A 13,665-nucleotide genomic window follows, 5' to 3' on the forward strand; every position below is an offset into this window, starting at 1 on the left:
CTAGTAAGCTCTATCAATGACTGCATTCCGAGATCAGTGTTAGAAAATGTAAACAAAGAGTGTGAGAAAACGTAAGGAAAGTGTTGCGTAGAATGTTGATGACTTTTATCTGATTTTGAGGCAAGATTGATGTTCTGGAGTCTGGTAAGCTCGATCCATGACTGCATTCGACTATATTACATTTACCAGAAAAAAAAATACTCAGGTTAGGTCCTTTGAAAGTTAAACAATATTTCTTTAATGGCACACATTGTATTTTTGCAAAAAAAAAATCAGTGTCACTAATGTCACGAACAAAAACATTCAAAATTTTTCTTTCAACCAAAACAAGCACGTGCGATTTCCGATTTTTTTTCTTTTTCCACGATTTACCGTGACCGATTTTGTCATTTCGGGAGCGTCACTAATCACAATGTTGGCCATTGTCGTGTCCGGAGGAGACGGCTGCATCCGAATCAGCCGTCTCCAGCTGATTCCCGATCCACAGCAGCTCAGAAGCACTACTACTTCCCGCGAAATACATCACAAAACTGAAATCTGACTTCGTTCATGTGTCACTCTCGCATCTTGTCCTCTTGATTAATGCATAATGGAACGTACACACGGTCAAGCAGTTTGACCAACATTGACTCCACCTCTCGTTTTGTTCAAAAATCCATCAAGTTTTACCAACAGCGGCACGAACAATCAATTTATTACAACCTAGCCGCCAACTGTCAAATGGTTGTTGACGTTCAAACAAAGCAGCAGCCGAAGCGTTTTCTTATGGGCGAAGTCAATGTTCGTCAAACTGCTTGACTGATGTGTACGCTGCATAATGCCCTCTTATTCAATTTAAATCTATATATTTGATTATACCCATCTCAATCCCAACACATATTTAGGAATATCTTGCTTAGTCTAAAATGATGATTTCATACATACCAAACCCTAGCCTAGAACCTAGACCCTAGTTTAGAATTAAACTACCGCCATCGGGGGTGGCAATGGGTCTGGGGGGGTGAGAATGGGTCATCGCTCTCATCGGCAGTCTGGAGGTCATAGAGTAAAATCGTTCAAAAAGGTCTCTTATATTTAAGTCTTTTCGCCCTCAGATGCATTAAATCTATTCTTCAAGTATTCTAAGTAGTTGAAATAGTGATCCATTCTCACCCCCATATCATAGCACTCGTCTTTCTGCACAAGAGGAAACAATTATTTTAAGTTCCAGTATCAGAATTCTATTAGCCGCATAATTCTTCTGAAGATTGTTTGATTTTGATACAGCTGAAACCACACGACGCAGAAATTATTATCGTCCGAATATTGATATCAAACTTCAAAGCTTTGTGACAGGGTGATTACACAAACATGTTCGAGAAAGGGTTTTCGACCTGTAACGAAAGTTCACTTCACAAATATTGACAAGTAAAAGTAAAAATGCATGCAACCCATGCATATCTATTATTTGGGTAAAAGACAAAAATTTGAATTTCGTCATATTTTTGCCTGTCTCAACCTTTTGTCTCACCCCTGTACTGTCATCATACGCATACTTGTCTGTTGTCGTCGTTTCAATGAAGTCTCGATTGAAATTTCGATTTTAATTTGTCAAAATAATGTTTAGAAATAAGATTAGTTAGTAATGGTATCTGTCTGTACGGCTTTTAAATCGAAGTCCCATGTTTGCTAGGAATTCTCATATACATGAGACAGTTACGCGGCAGTGGCAGTGATTTTTGAGTTCTCTAGGCATAAAACAAGACTAGCCCAGCCCAAGCATGGTCTCCTCCCGAAATCCTTCCTGTATGATCTGCTTTGTAGCTATAATTTTGCTGAGCTTGAGAAGGCCTGAACTCATATCACAGCATTAGAATCTTTGATTCTCAATTTAAATTCCAAGATTCTCAATTCTCAAAAGTTCTAAGTAAACCTTCTATCAGATTTCTGAGAACAGGAAATCACATTTTGTGAGAAATTAATATCTTTTTATTCCAGAAATTTCGTTGAGAATTGCAAAGCTCAGGATCCCACACTTTTGAAATATTTTATTGAACTAATTGAAAGTTCATAGCGCTCTCAGAATTTTAAACAGTTATTTTTCTTCTTCGTTGGCATTACATTATTTACTGCTATGATTCAAATGAAAGTTGTTATTTTTGCATTGCTAGTACGATAAAATTCTTATCCCAGTGAAATCGAAAAACGAATATAGACCGGACCGGGAATTGAATCCAGCTTCGTTCACCAAGGAAGAAGACTAAACTTCTTCATTTTGTATGCTTTTATTAAGAGTGTCTATTTTTTTTGTATTCGAATTCGTAACGCATTTGTGTTATAATTAAATCGAAACAACTTGAAGTGAATTAATTTTAATATGACAACTATTGATATTACCAAAGTTAAAAATAGTTAAATACTGTGACATAAATTCTCGTCGTAATAGGTATGTGTATGAGACTGGCCCAGGATAGGAAAAGAACGGCTTTTTAGTGTAAGTTGACTAAATCTAAGACGACTGTTTTCAAGTTTTTATGCTCTTCGTACATAGATCAACGATTTTGTTTATTTTTTAACATGTTAATCCCTTAAAGGCCTGTACACTTGAGTTTTAGTAAAAATAGCCTTATCATTTGGGCTGTAGGAATCATTGCACAGTGTTTTATTTCGCCATTTTCACGATCGAAATACAAAAACTCTAAAAGTGTTTATTTTGGATATAGGGTTTGTTTACAGGAGATTCAAGATATTTAGGAGCACATCTTATGATAAATACAGTTTGATGAATAATCCCCTCAAAAAGTGAGTTGAGAAAACTATTTTTTCACCAGAATGAGATGGACACGTGGTGTCTTCCCCGAAGTTATAGCAAATGTTATTACACGCAAATTTGCTAAACATGCCGAGTCTCTAACTCCTTCAAAATCTTATTTTTTATTCTAACTCTTTCCAATTATTTTCCCCATTTTCCGTCTCTCTTAAAAGTTATTAAACAAGCAAAATTACATAAGAAAATTATTTTGAGCTTTTTAGTGGAATGTCTTCACTTGTCATAAGACGAGTTAATACAATCCCATTGAATTCCACCACTTAATTGTATCTTGACAGATACGTATTTCGACCTCAACAGGAAGGCCGTCTTCAGTGTCTCGTACTTGACTCGACTTGACTTGAGGCAAAATTACATGTATGTGCTGAACATTGTAACTCTCCATTTCACAACAAAAGTCATCTTTAAATTATACATATTTTCAGAGGGTTTTCCACTTGTAATTCACAAAATTTCGCCCGTTTCATCTTTCTACTGACATTGAAAGCTTGTATCGACAAGAGTCGACAAAATCAACACTTTTTGAGTTTTTGTATTTCAATCGTGAAAATGACGAAATAAAACAGTCAGCTCGGAAGTCTTGCGTAAAAATAATATTGCCTTAACTAGTATGCCAACACTGTCGACTTTAGCCGGCGCCGTCAGGGTTATTATAATCGCAACTTAGGAGCTCCATATGTATGGGATTACACAGAACTACATCACTGGATTTGTATCCGAAAGTGCAGCGGAGAAAAAACTTCTTGCCCCGCATAAACCCACACTGCCATATGCGGAAAGATAGTCCCATCTTTGCTTTGTTCATATGCGGTTGTAAGACTGTCTTGCGATTCACAGTTGCAATAGAGCCAAGGATGGGGATGATGACGCTGCTCCAGCAAAACACTCGTGGCTTTGTTTACAGCCACTCTAAAATCACGTATCCTAATAAATAGAAAAATAGTTACACTTTAGCGCTGAGGCAACCGCCCTCCCCGCTCAGCTCCCCGCAGAGCTCTCCAACGAGGGCAACAAAATGGATAGGTTGTGTAATCTTCCGCTGGTATCCAAAGCTGGCTAGGGGAGTAACCCCACGCCGGAAAAAGAGTAACAGCAGTTGCAACTGCACTCCGCCTGTGAGTGGCTGCACAACCATTAAAATAAATGGAATTTTATTAGTCGAAACCCAGCAGTATCGCGGTGGGGGAAAACCGGCTACACTACATTTATCCATAGTTCAAAAAGGGTAAACGAGGCCAAACCACGACTTCGACTCCAAAAAGCGTGGCGGAATGAATTTTGCAAATATTGGTAACATTTTGTGCTGCAAACAAGACTCTTGACTTCTGCTTCCGTAAAATCGGCTAAGTTGGGTGGGAGACTGCTATTAGCTGGCGCCTGGGTGATTGGGGGCGATCATGGGAGCTGATGAAAAACTAATGGGCTGAGGCTTCTGCGGGTTTTCCCAGCGGTGAGTCTCCAAAGCGTAAACCACTTCAATCTACTCCCCCCGACTGGCTGGATGGTTCCATCTTACTAGCGACTGTTGCTGACTAAGAATCGTGCGGATTTCGAGGAGTGCGAGTAATTTCGGTAGCATAAACGGACTCTTGTTTACTGCACACCACCGCATTACCGCTACCGGTTGGGTACACCAGTTGCACAACAGATTGGTCCGGCGTTTCCAGAACCGACTGTCGAGTGTCGACAAATGGTTTCGGGCTACCGAAGGAAGAGAATAGACCATGAACTTAATTAAACTTTAATCGAAATGAAACGCTGCAGGGTGTCGGCTAATAGAGGAAGAGGATGGATGAGTTCGGAAATGGGATGATGTTGAATGTGCTTCGAGATGGTAGATTTGGTGTTCTGTTGCGATGATAAATGGAATGCTAGAATTTAGGACTTCAGCGTAGATGATTCTATTAAGTGGGGAAGATATGAAGTTGAACCACGGGCACAGTTGAAAACTCTGAATATTTCACGATTTGAAAACATTTAAGGAGGCATATCATGTTTAATGAAGACAAATTCAAATTACTTATTTATTCCTTTGTTCGAGTTTTCAATAACTAATCTTTAAACCTCCCTAAAAATAGGCATAATGGCATTTGACCACATTTTTGCAACAGCTAATACTAATAATGAAATCTAACATTTGATGGAACAATGGGTACACTATACTCAGGGAGTCTAGAAAATTTCCCTCCGAAAACATTCTGGACTGGACTGGACCGATGCCGCACTTTCCATTTCTGAAATGGTAATTTTACAGCTTTGCTCGCATAACAACCCACTTTATATTTTATATAACTCACACATAACGGGTGGCCACTAAATAACGGGAATGACTTCAATTCTTTTCCATCACAAAGTTAATTCTTTTTTCTTGGAGTACCAACAATTGATATGTACAGTCAATCTAAGCTACGCTAAGCTAAGCCAAGAACGTTAATTCGTTCAGAGAAATATTACCTTATGGAAATGAATTTTTAGAATATTCACTGCAGCGCGCCTCGTACAAATCATTCAAGCGAACAAAGCCTCCTTTCAAGAGGCTCGGAAGCCTCCTTTCAAGAGGCTCGGAAGCCTCCTTTCAAGAGGCTCGGAAGCCTCCTTTCAAGAGGCTCGGAAGCCTCCTTTCAAGAGGCTCGGAAGCCTCCTTTCAAGAGGCTCGGAAGCCTCCTTTCGAGAGGCTCAGAAGCCTCCTTTCAAGAGGCCTCAAGCCTCCTTTCAAGAGGCTCAGAAGCCTCCTTTCAAGAGGCCTCAGAGCCTCCTTTCAAGAGGCTCAGAAGCCTCCTTTCAAGAGGCTCAGAAGCCTCCTTTCAAGAGGCCTCAGAGCCTCCTTTCAAGAGGCTCAAGCCTCCTTTCAAGAGGCTCAGAAGCCTCCTTTCAAGAGGCTCAGAAGCCTGCTTTCAAGAGGCTCAGAGCCTCCTTTCAAGAGGTTCAGAGCCTCCTTTCAAGAGGCTCGGAAGCCTCCTTTCAAGAGGCTGGGAAGCCTCCTTTCAAGAGGCCTCAGAAGCCTCCTTTCAAGAGGCCTCAGAAGCCTCCTTTCAAGAGGCCTCAGAAGCCTCCTTTCAAGAGGCCTCAGAAGCCTCCTTTCAAGAGGCCTCAGAAGCCTCCTTTCAAGAGGCCTCAGAAGCCTCCTTTCAAGAGGCCTCAGAAGCCTCCTTCAAGAGGCTCAGAAGCCTCCTTTCAAGAGGCCTGGAAGACTCCTTCAAGAGGCTTGGAAGCCTCCTTCCAAGAGGCTCAGAAGACTCCTTTCAAGAGGCCTCAAGACTCCTTTCAAGAGGCTTGAAGCCTCCTTTCAAGAGGCCTCAGAAGCCTCCTTTCAAGAGGCCCTGGAAGCCTCCTTTCAAGAGGCCTCAAGCCTCCTTTCAAGAGGCTCAGAAGCCTCCTTTCAAGAGGCTCGGAAGCCTCCTTTCAAGAGGCTCAGAAGCCTCCTTTCAAGAGGCTCAGAAGCCTCCTTTCAAGAGGCTCAGAGCCTCCTTTCAAGAGGCTCAGAAGCCTCCTTTCAAGAGGCTCAGAAGCCTCCTTTCAAGAGGCTCAGGAAGCCTCCTTTCAAGAGGCTCAGAAGCCTCCTTTCAAGAGGCTCAGGAAGCCTCCTTTCAAGAGGCTCAGAGCCTCCTTTCAAGAGGCTCAGAAGCCTCCTTTCAAGAGGCCTCAGGCCTCCTTTCAAGAGGCTCAGAAGCCTCCTTTCAAGAGGCCTCAGAGCCTCCTTTCAAGAGGCTCAGGAAGCCTCCTTTCAAGAGGCTCAGAAGCCTCCTTTCAAGAGGCCTCAGGAAGCCTCCTTTCAAGAGGCTCAGGCCTCCTTTCAAGAGGCTCAGAAGCCTCCTTTCAAGAGGCCTGGAAGCCTCCTTTCAAGAGGCTCAGAAGCCTCCTTTCAAGAGGCTCAGAGCCTCCTTTCAAGAGGCTCAGAAGCCTCCTTTCAAGAGGCTCAGAAGCCTCCTTTCAAGAGGCTCAGAGCCTCCTTTCAAGAGAGCTCAGGAAGCCTCCTTTCAAGAGGCTCAGAAGCCTCCTTTCAAGAGGCTCAGGCCTCCTTTCAAGAGGCTCAGAGCCTCCTTTCAAGAGGCTCAGGAAGCCTCCTTTCAAGAGGCTCAGAGCCTCCTTTCAAGAGGCTCAGAGCCTCCTTTCAAGAGGCTCAGAAGCCTCCTTCAAGAGGCTCAGAGCCTCCTTTCAAGAGGCTCAGAAGCCTCCTTTCAAGAGGCTCAGAGCCTCCTTTCAAGAGGCTCAGGCCTCCTTTCAAGAGGCTCAGAGCCTCCTTTCAAGAGGCTCAGAAGCCTCCTTTCAAGAGGCTCAAGCCTCCTTTCAAGAGGCTCAGAAGCCTCCTTTCAAGAGGCTCAGAAGCCTCCTTTCAAGAGGCCTCAGAGCCTCCTTTCAAGAGGCTCAGAGCCTCCTTTCAAGAGGCTCAGAAGCCTCCTTCAAGAGGCTCAGAAGCCTCCTTTCAAGAGGCTCAGGCCTCCTTTCAAGAGGCTCAGAGCCTCCTTTCAAGAGGCTCAGAAGCCTCCTTTCAAGAGGCTCAGGCCTCCTTTCAAGAGGCTCAGAAGCCTCCTTTCAAGAGGCCTGGAAGCCTCCTTCAAGAGGCTCAGAGCCTCCTTTCAAGAGGCTCAGAAGCCTCCTTTCAAGAGGCCTCAGAAGCCTCCTTTCAAGAGGCTCAAAGCCTCCTTTCAAGAGGCTCAGGCCTCCTTTCAAGAGGCCTCAGAAGCCTCCTTTCAAGAGGCTCAGAAGCCTCCTTTCAAGAGGCTCAGGCCTCCTTTCAAGAGGCTCAGGCCTCCTTTCAAGAGGCCTGGAAGCCTCCTTTCAAGAGGCCTCAAGCCTCCTTTCAAGAGGCTCAGGCCTCCTTTCAAGAGGCTCAGAAGCCTCCTTTCAAGAGGCTCAGAAGCCTCCTTTCAAGAGGCTCAGAAGCCTCCTTTCAAGAGGCTCAAGCCTCCTTTCAAGAGGCCTGGAAGCCTCCTTTCAAGAGGCTCAGAAGCCTCCTTTCAAGAGGCTCAAGCCTCCTTTCAAGAGGCTCAGAAGCCTCCTTTCAAGAGGCTCAGAAGCCTCCTTTCAAGAGGCTCAGGCCTCCTTTCAAGAGGCTCAGGCCTCCTTTCAAGAGGCTCAGAGCCTCCTTTCAAGAGGCTCAGAAGCCTCCTTTCAAGAGGCTCAGAAGCCTCCTTTCAAGAGGCTCAGAAGCCTCCTTTCAAGAGGCTCAGAAGCCTCCCTTTCAAGAGGCTCAGAAGCCTCCTTTCAAGAGGCTCAGGCCTCCTTTCAAGAGGCTCAGAAGCCTCCTTTCAAGAGGCTCAGGCCTCCTTTCAAGAGGCTCAGGCCTCCTTTCAAGAGGCTCAGGCCTCCTTTCAAGAGGCTCAGCCTCCTTTCAAGAGGCCTCAGAGCCTCCTTTCAAGAGGCCTCAGAAGCCTCCTTTCAAGAGGCTCAGGAAGCCTCCTTTCAAGAGGCTCAGAAGCCTCCTTTCAAGAGGCCTCAGAAGCCTCCTTTCAAGAGGCTCAGAAGCCTCCTTTCAAGAGGCTCAGAGCCTCCTTTCAAGAGGCTCAGGCCTCCTTTCAAGAGGCTCAGAGCCTCCTTTCAAGAGGCTCAGAAGCCTCCTTTCAAGAGGCTCAGGCCTCCTTTCAAGAGGCTCAGGCCTCCTTTCAAGAGGCTCAGAGCCTCCTTTCAAGAGGCTCAGAAGCCTCCTTTCAAGAGGCTCAGAGCCTCCTTTCAAGAGGCCTCAGGCCTCCTTTCAAGAGGCTCAGAAGCCTCCTTTCAAGAGGCCTCAGAAGCCTCCTTTCAAGAGGCTCAGGCCTCCTTCAAGAGGCCTCAGAAGCCTCCTTTCAAGAGGCCTCAAGCCTCCTTTCAAGAGGCTCAGGCCTCCTTTCAAGAGGCTCAGAAGCCTCCTTTCAAGAGGCTCAGGAAGCCTCCTTTCAAGAGGCTCAGGCCTCCTTTCAAGAGGCTCAGAAGCCTCCTTTCAAGAGGCCTCAGAAGCCTCCTTTCAAGAGGCTCAGCCTCCTTTCAAGAGGCCTCAGAAGCCTCCTTTCAAGAGGCTCAAGCCTCCTTTCAAGAGGCCTCGGAAGCCTCCTTTCAAGAGGCTCGGAAGCCTCCTTTCAAGAGGCTCGGAAGCCTCACTTCGAGAGGCTCGGACGCCTCCTTGCAAGAGGATCAGAAGCCTCCCTTCAAGAGGCTCAAGCCTCCTTTCAAGAGGCTCAGAAGCCTCCTTTCAAGAGGCTCGAAGCCTCCTTTCAAGAGGCTCAAGCCTCCTTTCAAGGGGCTCAGAGCCTCCTTTCAAGAAGCCTCCTTCCATGCGAAATAATTTATGGCGCTCGTTCTTGATTCTGCTACCATCGGAAACTTTTTGCCATCGCCAACTATGATTGTGATGTAAATCATTAAAGAAATTTGTCTCGATTCAGCCTTCTCTTTCATTAAATGGGGTTCTGAAAAGAAACGTTTTTTCAATAATGCACATTCTCAATAACTAATAATCACAGAGAACAGACTTGGAGACTCGACCGAAATTTCTTGCAAAACATGAGTACAAAACAACCACCGTTCATGGAACAATGCTCAAAGCAATTCAACGATGAATTTTCTTTTGAAGATTGTTTTAATTGTGTTGATTTTACTGAATCAAGTCAGCTGTTTGGCCATTTGGAAACTCATGCTGACTTTGACTCTGATCACCTTCCTTTGATGTTTGAAATCTCGTAAGAAGCCTTTCTAAGTCACCAATTAGCTCAACTTTTAATTATTACAGAGCTGATTGGGATTTATCTTGTTCTTCTTCTATGGCTTTACAGTTCCAACTGGAACTTGGCCTGCTTTTTAACTTCTATTATTTTAGAATTTCATCAGTCGTTTATTGAAAGCTTTTCTTTGCTCACCTTTACATGAGTACCTTGTGGTGGCACGTACAATGGATACACTATGCCCAGGCGAGTCGAGAATTTTTCCCACCCGAAAACATCCTTGGTCGGATCGAGAATCGAACTCGGCATCTCCAGATTGGCAATCCTACACCTTTGCGCGCAAGGCTAACTGGAGACCCATTGGGATGGGGAATTATATAAAATATAGTTTATAATCAAATGTTTGAGTGGTATCCAGCAGGACATCGCAACCGAAACAGCCTAAGGGAGCGGCCAGAGTAGATGCGAAGTACAAAGCGAAGCAAAGCGTCCATACGATTTGACGGCTCCATTTATTGATTGTTATTCCTATGCGTGCAGTTCTTGCGCGACGTCGCTTCTACTCTGGCAGGCGCTTTAGATGCCATCCAGGGTAAACGCGACGTGCGATGCGACGCGACTCACGCAAAGGAATAACAATTATTAATAAAATCAATAAACTGTCAAATTGCACTGTCGCGTCGCATCGCGCGGTCGCGTCTCTTCTGGCATTACCCTAAGGCTCATCCTTCCACATAGAAATCAAAGGAGTCAACCCAATCACCTGTGTACAGGTTTAGCCGGCAATCGACCAGAAAAAATCTTACGGAACCTCTCGAAATGCGTAGGACCTAGAAAAGTGAGCATGCTACTAAGCTACTAAGCATGCATACAAAGCCAGTGTAATCCGATTCCAACGAACAATTTAAATCAATTTAATAAATTTCAACGAAATGTCACTCATTACACGGACGGAGCATTATTATTTCAAACAGCATCCCCCCGTAAACGACAATCAAATAGCACCCGCCATCGCCGTCACATTTTGAACAAACTCATCGTCTAATTACGTGACACTTTTCGCTGATTATGTACAGCGCCGGGGCACGATTTCGCGGAATATTATTTACTGTGCAAAGCCTGGCGATTAAAAATATGCTGACGATGGCGGCTAACGATGTTTCTTCTGGAGATGAAATAATTGCCCCGCTGGACTAGACGAGCCAATCCGGAGCTACGATGGATTACCCGAGTCGGCGAGTCAGTGCAGAATCAACTATGACTTTAGTTTGAGGAAAACGTAGAAAAAAAAAATCCGCGCTTTAATTTCAAAAGGCGGCACAATATAAGTTCCATGACAAATTAGAAATGTTTCAGAATATAGAATAGAATGAATATAATGATATAAATTTATTGTTTATGTTAGTTTGTTTGCTTCAGTTGCTGATGATAAAATTCCAATATCATTTTCGATTTTCATGTGTGGTTATTTATAAATTCGAATAAAATGTTATGAATCTGATTGTTTTTTTAAACTGTTTTCCCATTGCACTGTTATTACTTTATCCCTGTTTTCTTAAATCTGTGCCTTTCAAATTGGCTAATAAGTTTTACTCTTTCAAAAACAAATATTGACCAACCAAGCTGCTGCTGTTGCTGCTTTTTGTCGCTTGCTTGGGCCAGGCCAGGTTTCAAAATTTGCTTTGTGCTTGGGGTAAAAGTTTTGCGCCCAAGCTTTGGCGATCGCGAATTGGAGCGTAAGTAAAGAACGGAAAACTTTTCCGAAGCACAAACAGACTCTTTTAAGTATAATCAGTTCTCGAAGAAAAAGCTACCGGGGCTGTTTGGAACATGGGATAAAAATATTCATAGCTGCTCGCCCGGCTGACTTGGTGGCTAAAATAAGTTGCAGCCTTGACGGGACAGAGCTCTGTGCAGTCAAGAAGCGATCGGTTGCTGCAGAAAACTACCCCGGGGATAAGAGTGCTCTCCAGAATAGAGGCAATTAATTACGGATTTTTTTTTCTCGAGGAGTGGAAAACACCTGTCAATGATAAGCCAGCAATGCATCTTGTGTGGAAACATATATTGATCAAATACACAGAATTCTGTTTATACTCAAATTTTGTTTTTTGCAGGTTGCATTCATCTGAAATGTAAGAATTAGAATTCTTTTTCCTTTTTTTATTATATCTCTTTTCTTATTTCTTCTTTATTTTTTTACCTTCTTCAGTTTTAGTTTTTCTTTATTTTTTTTTCCTTTCCCCTTTCTTTTGCATTAATTACTTTGCTATACATATTTTCCAGTTTAGGAAAGTGGAGGAAAATCGGATGCAACGCTATAATACAAACATTTCAACCACCTGTCTACTTTTTTTTCCTAGCTACATAGGTAAAGGGTATGGCAAATTCTAAATTGATCAGGTCCTATCGAAATGTCGCTTCAAACACCATGCCACAAATGAAAGTCATCATCTGTCAGCCAACAGAAAAAAAATTACATTTCAACCAATCGTGAAACCTTCGACCAGTTGCTAAACTTCCGCAGCCGTTTCAACGGTTTCAACCGTGGACTGGCAGACGAGCGCACAATGAGGAAGGAACAGAAGCTAGAAATAATGTAATAACCGTAAAACTAAATTGACTTTGATCTTTAATTTGGCTTCGGCGGCGGTGACGAAACCACCCGCCCACCTGTCGGGAACGGAATTTCCATTTCGGGGTGCTAAAACAGCTGCTGGCTAACATTTCGGTCCCTTCTGACTGTGTCGGTTCTTGTTAGTCGATATCTATTGGTTCAAAGGTGGATGGCATTGGATATAGGGTAAAAGTTCCGATAGTCGTCGATAGTTGCGGTCGTACGGTTTGCAAGGAATCAACAAATTAAACGCAGTAACCCACATTACCGGTCAATTGGTTGACCTGTCATAACACGATAGAGACAAAACAACATTGGAATTCTATTCAAATTTAAATTCAACATTGGAATTCAATCTTTAAAATACTTTTTTTTCTCTCCCTTGCGCCAATAGTTACGGTAGTGTTCCAATAGTTGCGAATCACATATAAAGCCTATGTGCTTAGTTCCTCCACTATTGGGTCTTTTACCCTACAACGTTTCAATATGTTTCCAGCTTTTCAGCGGGTTTCGGGTCCCATCGGTAGTATAAGCCTCAGTATTCATGCTCCCCCAGACCTAAGCGATTTCATCGCCGCGACGGCGACAACTAGTAGCCGCGATTGTAGTGTTGGGTCGCTGCTAGTAATGTGCCATTTACGATTCCATACCAACGTCGATAGAATCGCAGTCGCCATGCGATGGAATCAGGTAGCGATGGTCGCGTTGCGTGTGTTTGGGAAACCTTTGTGTGTCAAATCATCAGTGCACGTTTGTTCAGAAGAATGATTGTTCAAATAAAATACAAAAATATATAACACAATAGTGGTCAACAACAGCGAATTAAAATCTAATAATGATACTAAATATTGATTAAATTCGATTTTTTAAAGGAAGATCGAAAATTCGAAACTGATCAAGCATATGTGAATCTGCGTCAAAAGGTCGAAGGTCAAAAGGTCGGAGGTCAAAAGGTCGAAGGACAAAAGGTCGAAAGGACAAAAGGTCGAAAGGACAAAAGATCGAAAGGACAAAAGGTCGAAAGTACAAAAGATCGAAAAGACAAAAGGTCGAAAGGACAAAAGGTTGAATGGACGAAAGGTCGAAAGGACAAAAGGTCGAAAGGACAAAAGGTCGAAAGGACAAAAGGTCGAAAAGACAAAAGGTCGAAAGGACAAAAGATCGAAAGGACAAAAGATCGAAAGGACAAAAGATCGAAAGGACAAAAGATCGAAAGGACAAAAGATCGAAAGGACAAAAGATCGAAAGGACAAAAGATCGAAAGGACAAAAGATCGAAAGGACAAAAGATCGAAAGGACAAAAGATCGAAAGGACAACTATTAATAATTGACTGTTCTTACGAATTATGCCTTATTTATATTTTAAACAGACGCTATTCTTTAGAGTTTACTTAACCTTCTAATTTCAAAATTTCTGTTTTCACTTAAAATCGCTATTTTGCTTTCTAATCTGAACACATTTCAGGCAAAATATTTAGAATCGTGATTTCATCAATTTCACCTTTTTAGAATTTTGTTCTTCTAGTTTGAAATTATTTTTTGACCAGATTTGAACAAGTATTGAGCTTCACATTATTTATCGACATCAAAAACTTTTTGAAATT

At 43.1% G+C, this 13,665-nt stretch overlaps 1 pseudogene; it reads right to left on the reverse strand.

Moving 5' to 3' along the window:
* Positions 1-4,341: 4,341 nt before the first annotated feature.
* Positions 4,342-13,665, reverse strand: part of LOC134206885 (sporozoite surface protein 2-like) — a 78,745-nt pseudogene continuing 69,421 nt past the window's right edge.

The sequence above is a fragment of the Armigeres subalbatus genome, chromosome 1 (assembly GCF_024139115.2).
Source record: "Armigeres subalbatus isolate Guangzhou_Male chromosome 1, GZ_Asu_2, whole genome shotgun sequence".
Taxonomy (NCBI): Eukaryota; Metazoa; Arthropoda; class Insecta; order Diptera; family Culicidae; genus Armigeres; species Armigeres subalbatus.